We start from the raw sequence: 9682 nt of genomic DNA, 5'->3' as shown, positions 1-9682 counted from the left end.
CGCCTGGCAAACTTAAAAATAGCATATCGACACCTGAGTAAGGAATTGTTCAAGACTCTGTACACCGTGTACATCAAGCCCATATTGGAGTATGCAACACCAGTATGGAACCAACATCTAGTGAACACGTCAAGAAATTAGAGAAAGTGCAAAGGTTTGTAGCAAGGCTGGTCCCAGAGCTAAGAGGTATGTCTTACAAGAAAAGATTAAGGGATATCAACCTGACGACACTGGAGGACAGGATAGATAGGGAGGACATGATAACGACTTATAAAATACACTGGGAGGAATTGACAAGGTGGATGTTTCAGAGATGGGACACAACAACAAGGGGTCACAACTGGAAACTAAAAACTCAGATGAGTCATAGGAATGTTGGGAAGTATTTCTTGAGTCATAGAGTTGTCAGGAAGTAGAACAACCTGGAGAGTGATGTAGTGGAGGCAGGATCCATACTTAGCTTTGAGAAGAGATATGATAAAGCTCATGGAGCAGGGAGAGTGGAGTTAGTAGCCTCCAAAGAAAAGGCAGGGCCATGAACTATGAATCGATCCCTACAGATAGGTAAGTAAACCCCCCCCCACACACAAGCTTACATAAACTTAAGCTAAAATAGCGCCTCGATGGCGCAGCAGGCAGCGCGTGAGTCTCATAATCTCAAGGTCGTGAGTTCGATCCTCACTCGGGGCAAATTATTTTCCAAAATAAACAAACATTCGCAAATAACTAACACTAAATGACGCAATGATCCTCAAGTTCTCCCTAATTATTGTAGCTTATTGGCGAACTAGATCTAAATATCCCACTGCCGACAACAGTTAAGAACAGGTAAGTGTGTAGACTTTTTATTGGGTCAGCGCCACATGAACATTTCGAACTGCTGACTCACTTAAGCTGCTTCAGCAAACGTCTTTTCTTCACTGTTCGTGAATTGCTCTAGTTTTTGTACTGTGACTTTCAATCAGCTTCAACAACCATCATTTAAATCTCATAAAATAAAAACCTTCCCAAGGCGGGAGTGAACCCGGGGACCTCCTGGATGAAAGCTAAATATCCTAGCCACAAGACCTCATGGTATTTACTGGGACTCTCCTAATTTCTAAAAACGATAAAATGTGTAGGTTCCATTCGTAGCATCCTGGAATGATTCAGATAACATAATACTCTCAGTGGTGTAGCATCATTCAAAAAAAGACCCAGGAAAGAAAGGAGATTAATCGAAGAGGCAGAAACGAATATGTATGGATAAAGAGGGGGGGGGGAGGGGCCCAGGGCCAAAACGAGAATGACATAGCACCAAAAGCCAAATCTGACCCAAAATTGTTGTATAGCCACATCAAGAGAAAAGCAATAGTCAACGACCAGGTGATCAGGCTGAGGAAGAAAGGAAGGAGGGGAGATCACAAGAAACGATCAAGAAGTGTGTGAAGAGCTCAACACGAGATTTACGGAAATATTTTCATTGGAGACAGAAAGGACTCCAGCACCGGAATGGTAGGGTACACCAACAAGTGCTGGGCACACTACACCAACCGAGAAGGAAGCGAAGAGGCTGCTAAGTGATCTAGATACGTCAAAGACGGTGGGACTAGACATCTCTTAATGGGTCATAAGAGAAGGAGCAGAGGCACTGTGCGTGCCACTAACACGACTCTTCATCACATCTATCGAAACAGGTCAATTACCCGAAGTGTGGAAGACAGTAAATGTAACCCAAGTTTTTAAGAAAGGAGATAGGCAGCATTAAATTACAGACCAGTGTCACTGGCATATATAGTATGCAAAATCATGGATAAGCTTATCAGGAGAAAAGTAGTGGAGCAGGTAGAAAGGAATGAGCTTATACATGAAAACCAGCCCCTCAAGGAAGGTTCCTTGGCGCTGGTGAGGGGGTTTTGATCTAGGGAATTGGATCTATGCTCCGGTTCTCTGAATTAAGCCTGAATACCTTCCACATCCCCCTACAGGCGAAGCATAATCCTACGTGTTCAGCGTCCCCCTTGATTGTAATAATAACATAATAACAAACATGGTCTCACGGAAGGGAAATCTTGTATCACAAACCTACTGGAATTTTATGACAAGGTGACAGAAGTAAGACAGGAGAGTGGGGTGGGTAGACTGTGTATTCTTGGACCGAAAGAAGGTTTTCTACACAGTTCCGCACAAGAAATTAGTACAGAAGCTAGAGGAACGAGCGGGGGTTCCAGAAGGGGTCAGTCCTAGGGTCAGTACTGCTTCTGGTACATGTGAATGACGTGACGGAAAAGAGAGATTCATTGGTGTCCCTGTTTGCAGACGATGTAAAGCTAATGCTGAGGAATCAAACAGATGAGGATCATGTAGGACTACAAAGGGATCTGGAAAGGCTGCAAGCCTGATCCAACAAATGGCTCCTGGAGTTTAGCCCAACTAAGTACAAATTCATGAAGATTGGAGGAAGCCAAAGAAGTCCGAAAACGGAGTACAGACTACGGGGCCAAAGACTGCAAACTTCGCTCAAGGAAAAGTATCTTAGAGTGAATATCATACCGAGCACATCAACGAAATAACTGCTGCAGCATGTGGGCGCCTGGCAAACTTAAAAATAGCATATCGACACCTGAGTAAGGAATTGTTCAAGACTCTGTACACCGTGTACATCAGGCCCATATTGGAGTATGCAGCACCAGTATGGAACCAACGTCTAGTGAACACGTCAAGAAATTATAGAAAGTGCAAAGGTTTGTAGCAAGGCTGGTCCCAGAGCTAAGAGGTATGTCTTACAAGAAAAGATTAAGGGATATCAACCTGACGACGCTGGAGGACAGGATAGATAGGGAGGACATGATAACGATTTATAAAATACACTGGGAGGAATTGACAAGGTGGAGGTTTCAGAGATGGGACACAACAACAAGGGGTCACAACTGGAAACTAAAAACTCAGATGAGTCATAGGAATGTTGGGAAGTATTTCTTGAGTCATAGAGTTGTCAGGAAGTAGAACAACCTGGAGAGTGATGTAGTGGAGGCAGGATCCATACTTAGCTTTGAGAAGAGATATGATAAAGCTCATGGAGCAGGGAGAGTGGAGTTAGTAGCCTCCAACGAAAAGGCAGGGCCATGAACTATGAATCGATCCCTACAAATAGGTAAGTAACCCCCCCCCCACACACACAAGCTTACATAAACTTAAACTGAAACAGCGCCTCGATGGCGCAGCAGGCAGCGCGTGAGTCTCATAATCTCAAGGTCGTGAGTTCGATCCTCACTCGGGGCAAATTATTTTCCAAAATAAACAAACATTCGCAAATAACTGACACTAAATGACGCAATGATCCTCAAGTTCTCCCTAATTATTGTAGCTTATTGGCGAACTAGATCTAAATATCCCACTGCCGACAACAGGTAAGTGTGTAGACTTTTTATTGCGTCAGCGCCACATGAACATTTCGAAATGCTTACTCACTTAAGCTGCTTCAGCAAACGTCTTTTCTTCACTGTTCGTGAATTGCTCTAGTTTTTGTACTGTGACTTTCAATCTGCTTCAACAACCATTATTTAAATCTCATAAAATAAAAACCTTCCCATGGCGGGAGTGAACCCGGGGACCTCCTGGATGAAAGCTAAATATCCTAGCCACAAGACCTCATGGTATTTACTGGGACTCTCCTAATTTCTAAAAACGATAAAATGTGTAGGTTCCATTCGTAGCATCCTGGAATGATTCAGATAACATAATACTCTCAGTGGTGTAGCATCATTCAAAAAAAGACCCAGGAAAGAAAGGAGATTAATCGAAGAGGCAGAAACGAATATGTATGGATAAAGAGGGGGGGGGGGGCCCAGGGCCAAAACGAGAATGACATAGCACCAAAAGCCAAATCTGACCCAAAATTGTTGTATAGCCACATCAAGAGAAAAGCAATAGTCAACGACCAGGTGATCAGGCTGAGGAAGAAAGGAAGGAGGGGAGATCACAAGAAACGATCAAGAAGTGTGTGAAGAGCTCAACACGAGATTTACGGAAATATTTTCATTGGAGACAGAAAGGACTCCAGCACCGGAATGGTAGGGTACACCAACAAGTGCTGGGCACACTACACCAACCGAGAAGGAAGCGAAGAGGCTGCTAAGTGATCTAGATACGTCAAAGACGGTGGGACTAGACATCTCTTAATGGGTCATAAGAGAAGGAGCAGAGGCACTGTGCGTGCCACTAACACGACTCTTCATCACATCTATCGAAACAGGTCAATTACCCGAAGTGTGGAAGACAGTAAATGTAACCCAAGTTTTTAAGAAAGGAGATAGGCAGCATTAAATTACAGACCAGTGTCACTGGCATATATAGTATGCAAAATCATGGATAAGCTTATCAGGAGAAAAGTAGTGGAGCAGGTAGAAAGGAATGAGCTTATACATGAAAACCAGCCCCTCAAGGAAGGTTCCTTGGCGCTGGTGAGGGGGTTTTGATCTAGGGAATTGGATCTATGCTCCGGTTCTCTGAATTAAGCCTGAATACCTTCCACATCCCCCTACAGGCGAAGCATAATCCTACGTGTTCAGCGTCCCCCTTGATTGTAATAATAACATAATAACAAACATGGTCTCACGGAAGGGAAATCTTGTATTACAAACCTACTGGAATTTTATGACAAGGTGACAGAAGTAAGACAGGAGAGTGGGGTGGGTAGACTGTGTATTCTTGGACCGAAAGAAGGTTTTCTACACAGTTCCGCACAAGAAATTAGTACAGAAGCTAGAGGAACGAGCGGGGGTTCCAGAAGGGGTCAGTCCTAGGGTCAGTACTGCTTCTGGTACATGTGAATGACGTGACGGAAAAGAGAGATTCATTGGTGTCCCTGTTTGCAGACGATGTAAAGCTAATGCTGAGGAATCAAACAGATGAGGATCATGTAGGACTACAAAGGGATCTGGAAAGGCTGCAAGCCTGATCCAACAAATGGCTCCTGGAGTTTAGCCCAACTAAGTACAAATTCATGAAGATTGGAGGAAGCCAAAGAAGTCCGAAAACGGAGTACAGACTACGGGGCCAAAGACTGCAAACTTCGCTCAAGGAAAAGTATCTTAGAGTGAATATCATACCGAGCACATCAACGAAATAACTGCTGCAGCATGTGGGCGCCTGGCAAACTTAAAAATAGCATATCGACACCTGAGTAAGGAATTGTTCAAGACTCTGTACACCGTGTACATCAGGCCCATATTGGAGTATGCAGCACCAGTATGGAACCAACATCTAGTGAACACGTCAAGAAATTAGAGAAAGTGCAAAGGTTTGTAGCAAGGCTGGTCCCAGAGCTAAGAGGTATGTCTTACAAGAAAAGATTAAGGGATATCAACCTGACGACGCTGGAGGACAGGATAGATAGGGAGGACATGATAACGACTTATAAAATACACTGGGAGGAATTGACAAGGTGGATGTTTCAGAGATGGGACACAACAACAAGGGGTCACAACTGGAAACTAAAAACTCTGATGAGTCATAGGAATGTTGGGAAGTATTTCTTGAGTCATAGAGTTGTCAGGAAGTAGAACAACCTGGAGAGTGATGTAGTGGAGGCAGGATCCATACTTAGCTTTGAGAAGAGATATGATAAAGCTCATGGAGCAGGGAGAGTGGAGTTAGTAGCCTCCAACGAAAAGGCAGGGCCATGAACTATGAATCGATCCCTACAAATAGGTAAGTAACCCCCCCCCCACACACACACAAGCTTACATAAACTTAAACTGAAACAGCGCCTCGATGGCGCAGCAGGCAGCGCGTGAGTCTCATAATCTCAAGGTCGTGAGTTCGATCCTCACTCGGGGCAAATTATTTTCCAAAATAAACAAACATTCGCAAATAACTGACACTAAATGACGCAATGATCCTCAAGTTCTCCCTAATTATTGTAGCTTATTGGCGAACTAGATCTAAATATCCCACTGCCGACAACAGTTAAGAACAAGTAAGTGTGTAGACTTTTTATTGGGTCAGCGCCACATGAACATTTCGAACTGCTTACTCACTTAAGCTGCTTCAGCAAACGTCTTTTCTTCACTGTTCGTGAATTGCTCTAGTTTTTGTACTGTGACTTTCAATCTGCTTCAACAACCATTATTTAAATCTCATAAAATAAAAACCTTCCCATGGCGGGAGTGAACCCGGGGACCTCCTGGATGAAAGCTAAATATCCTAGCCACAAGACCTCATGGTATTTACTGGGACTCTCCTAATTTCTAAAAACGATAAAATGTGTAGGTTCCATTCCTAGCATCCTGGAATGATTCAGATAACATAATACTCTCAGTGGTGTAGCATCATTCAAAAAATGTGCCTCCTAATTCAACAATGGCTGAGACGGAAATTCGGTTGGATTGCTGTAGATCTGACAATTTTATGTGTAAATTTTTTTAGTCCATTTTAATCATAACAATCAAAAAATATACATCTGCCTCTTCTGAACGGGTTCAGTTAAGCATCTTAGTGTCAGCATAGTACCCATTCAGGTTAATTTGTGTGCGGGCAGACTGGTTAGTGCAATATATATATATATATATATATATATATATATATATATATATATATATATATATATATATATATATATATATATATATACTGAAGCAGCGATTCGGTGGGACACCCTTACAGACTCCTTCAGTAGACCAGCTCCTCCCAAACAGCACAAACAGTCCCACTGGGACAAACCGATCATGGAAAAAATCGCCAATACAATGCTCTCCAATGCTTCAGGAAAGAACAAAGCTCGTCTCCTGGCAGTGAAGGCACCACACTCAGGAGATTTCCTGTTAACTGTTCCCAATTCCTCCCTGGGCACCCGTCTCGACCCACAGGCCATTCGGATTGGTGTTGCTCTTCGCCTAGCCGCCCCCATCCTCACCGAACATAGGTGTATTTGCGGCAGGGCGACAGCTGATCAATTCGGACTTCATGGTCTCGTGTGCCACACAGCAGAAGGGAAGTATGCCAGACATGAGGAGATCAATGACATAATAAAGAGAAGCCTCGCCACAGCCCGTTGCCCAGCTCAACGGGAACCCCAAGTACAGAGGTGTGATGGAACCACTATGCTACCCTGGAAGGATGGAAAGCAGATTGCCTGGGACTACACCTGTGCTGCCACATTGGCAGACACCTACGTGCCATACTCAGTAGTGGAAGGGGGTGGAGCTGCCAGCCACAGGGAGACCCAGAAGATCCGAAAATATGAAGACCTTCCCCCTTGCTATAACTTCATTCCAATAGGGTCGGAGACCCTTGGAGCATGGGGCAAGTGTGCTCTAAAGTTCCTCAAAGAGCTGGGTGAAAAGCTCATCATAGAAACCAAGGACCACAGGGCGACCAGCTTCCTCTTTCAGAGACTCAGTGTTGCGATCCAGAGAGGAAATGCCTGTAGCATTCTGGGCACGCGGCCCACCGCAGGGGAGCTGGAGGAAGTATTCGAGATGTAGCTCTGAGTTACCTATGTTGTTTTACTTTCTGTTGTATTTTTGTGAATGTTTGGCCAATTTATTTTGTCTTTAAATAAAACATACTTGAAATATAGGGGGTGGTAGGAGAAAATTCTCAAACAGCTTCAGGGAGAACCTTGAGTTTTCCATGAAGCAAGTTTATTCTTTTCTCTGAGGATGAGGGTCCCCAGGACAGTTCTAGAGGTGCTACCTCCCTATATTTTCTTTATATATATATATATATATATATATATATATATATATATATATATATATATATATATATATATATATATATATATATATATATGTATATTTTAACTTTGCATCATTAGACTTTTTATCAGATTGAAGAAGTATCTTTAAAAAATACGAAATCAGTTTTTCTTTAGAAGGTTGTAGATCATTTTAAAAGTAATACAACTGCATATATATATATTGAAATCTTGCATTTTTATAAGTGTTTTTAAATTTCTTGAACTGAGTGAACCCTTAAGTACTAGATGGCATGAAGCCAGAGCCGTTCTTCTGAAAGCTACAATACCCATATCATTTAAGGGTTTCGTTTATAACTTCAGAACGCCTTAGCTGATCGGCTTCAAATTTCCAACTCTGATCAGTTGCTACAAAGTGAAGGTTCATAGAGCAACTGACAAGCCTAGCTGATCTCTGTTCAGTTTTATATAGACCATTCCCGAAATTGTACTCGTAACATCTGCATGCCTCTCACTGCCACTCTACCAAATTATAATATTATGTATCTAAAGCCTAAACCTTAATAACTGGTTAGTCTTATTTAGACAAAAGATTGCATTGATTTTGGCCTCTGCAGATCCCAAATTGCAATTTTTATTGAAGTGGGAAAATTGATATAGTGGTGTTGATAAGATAATCTGTGTTCCTCACTAGACTGGTTTCAAGTTTTCATCCCGGTAACTTTATAATGCAACATGTGAGCAGCTTCAACCTTAGTGTCAGTGTATTATGGGATACTGATATATATCAGAGAACTACAGAATGCATTCTCAGCTTTGCTTTAAAGTTACAAAGCTTTTCTTTCTTGGTGGAAAGTTTGAATTTGTGTTGGGTTGTATGTCTTAATTTGTGATTTTTATTATAGAAATTGGGTTATTATTTTCCATGTGATTACTTATGAGTGCCTCTTCTCTTTCGCATAAAATCTTCGGTGTTAATATTTAACCGCATTGCAGGTTTATGCCTGATATACAGGGATACTTTTTCTTGGATCGTCCAGCCACCGAAATACATCTAATTTCGGCAGAAGCCAAGAAGTAGCTTATCACTGTTCATTATAAAATTGAATTATTTTCTTCCCAAGATGTAATCCACAGCACCGTGTCATCCTTTGCAGACGATACTAGGATATGCATGAGATTCTCATCTATTGAGGACACGGTTAACCTTCAAGAAGAAATAAACCAAGTTATCCAATGAGCAACGGTAAACAATATTATGTTCAATGAGGACAAATTCCAACTACTCCGTTATGGAAAACTGGAGATGATAACTTGAACAAAGTATACTACACACTCTGGCCATACATTAGAGCGGAAAAAATAATGTAAAGGACCTGGGAGTGGTAATGTCTGAGGATCTCACTTTCAAGGATCACAACAGTGCCACGATGACAAGTGCAAAGAGAATGATAGGATGGCTAATGAGAACGTTCAAAACGAGAGATGCCAAGTCAGTGATGATCCTTTTCAAATCACTTGTTCTCTCTAGTCTGGAATACTGTTGTACATTAACATCTCCGTTCAAAGCAGGTGAAATTGCAGATCTAGAGAGTGTACAGAGATCCTTTACTGCACGTATAAGTTCCATCAAACACCTCAACTATTGGAAACGCTTGGAAGCACTTGACTTGTACTCGCTGGAAGGCAGGCAAGAGAGATATATCATAATCTACACATGGAAAATCCTAGAAGGAATGGTCCCGAATCTGCACACAGAAATCACGCCTTACGAAAGTAGAAGACTGGGCAGGCGATGCAAAATACCCCCAATTAAAAGTAGGGGCGCCACTTGTACACTAAGAGAAAACACCATAAGTGTCCGGGGCCCAAGACTGTTCAACAGCCTCCCACCAAGCATAAGGGGAATTACCAACAGGTCCCTGGCTGCCTTCAAGAGGGAGCTGGACAGATACCTAAAATCGGTGCCGGATCAGCCGGGCTCTGGTTCGAACGTTGGAC

The 9682-nt window shown here is 42.5% G+C and overlaps 3 non-coding genes across 3 annotated transcripts; all 3 read left to right on the top strand.

Annotated features, from left to right (window-relative positions):
• The first annotated feature begins 617 nt into the window (after positions 1-617).
• On the top strand, positions 618-690 carry TRNAM-CAU (transfer RNA methionine (anticodon CAU)). The gene has a single exon. It is a non-coding gene; the product is annotated as a tRNA-Met (tRNA).
• A 2498-nt stretch (positions 691-3188) lies between these two features.
• On the top strand, positions 3189-3261 carry TRNAM-CAU (transfer RNA methionine (anticodon CAU)). The gene has a single exon. It is a non-coding gene; the product is annotated as a tRNA-Met (tRNA).
• Positions 3262-5748: 2487 nt separating this feature from the next.
• TRNAM-CAU (transfer RNA methionine (anticodon CAU)) lies at positions 5749-5821 on the top strand. The gene has a single exon. It is a non-coding gene; the product is annotated as a tRNA-Met (tRNA).
• The last annotated feature ends 3861 nt before the right edge of the window (positions 5822-9682 follow it).

The sequence above is a fragment of the Cherax quadricarinatus genome, chromosome 20 (assembly GCF_038502225.1).
Source record: "Cherax quadricarinatus isolate ZL_2023a chromosome 20, ASM3850222v1, whole genome shotgun sequence".
Classification (NCBI taxonomy): Eukaryota; Metazoa; Arthropoda; class Malacostraca; order Decapoda; family Parastacidae; genus Cherax; species Cherax quadricarinatus.
Note: the sequence above shows the minus strand (reverse complement) of the source record. Positions and strands in the feature narration are given on the sequence as shown.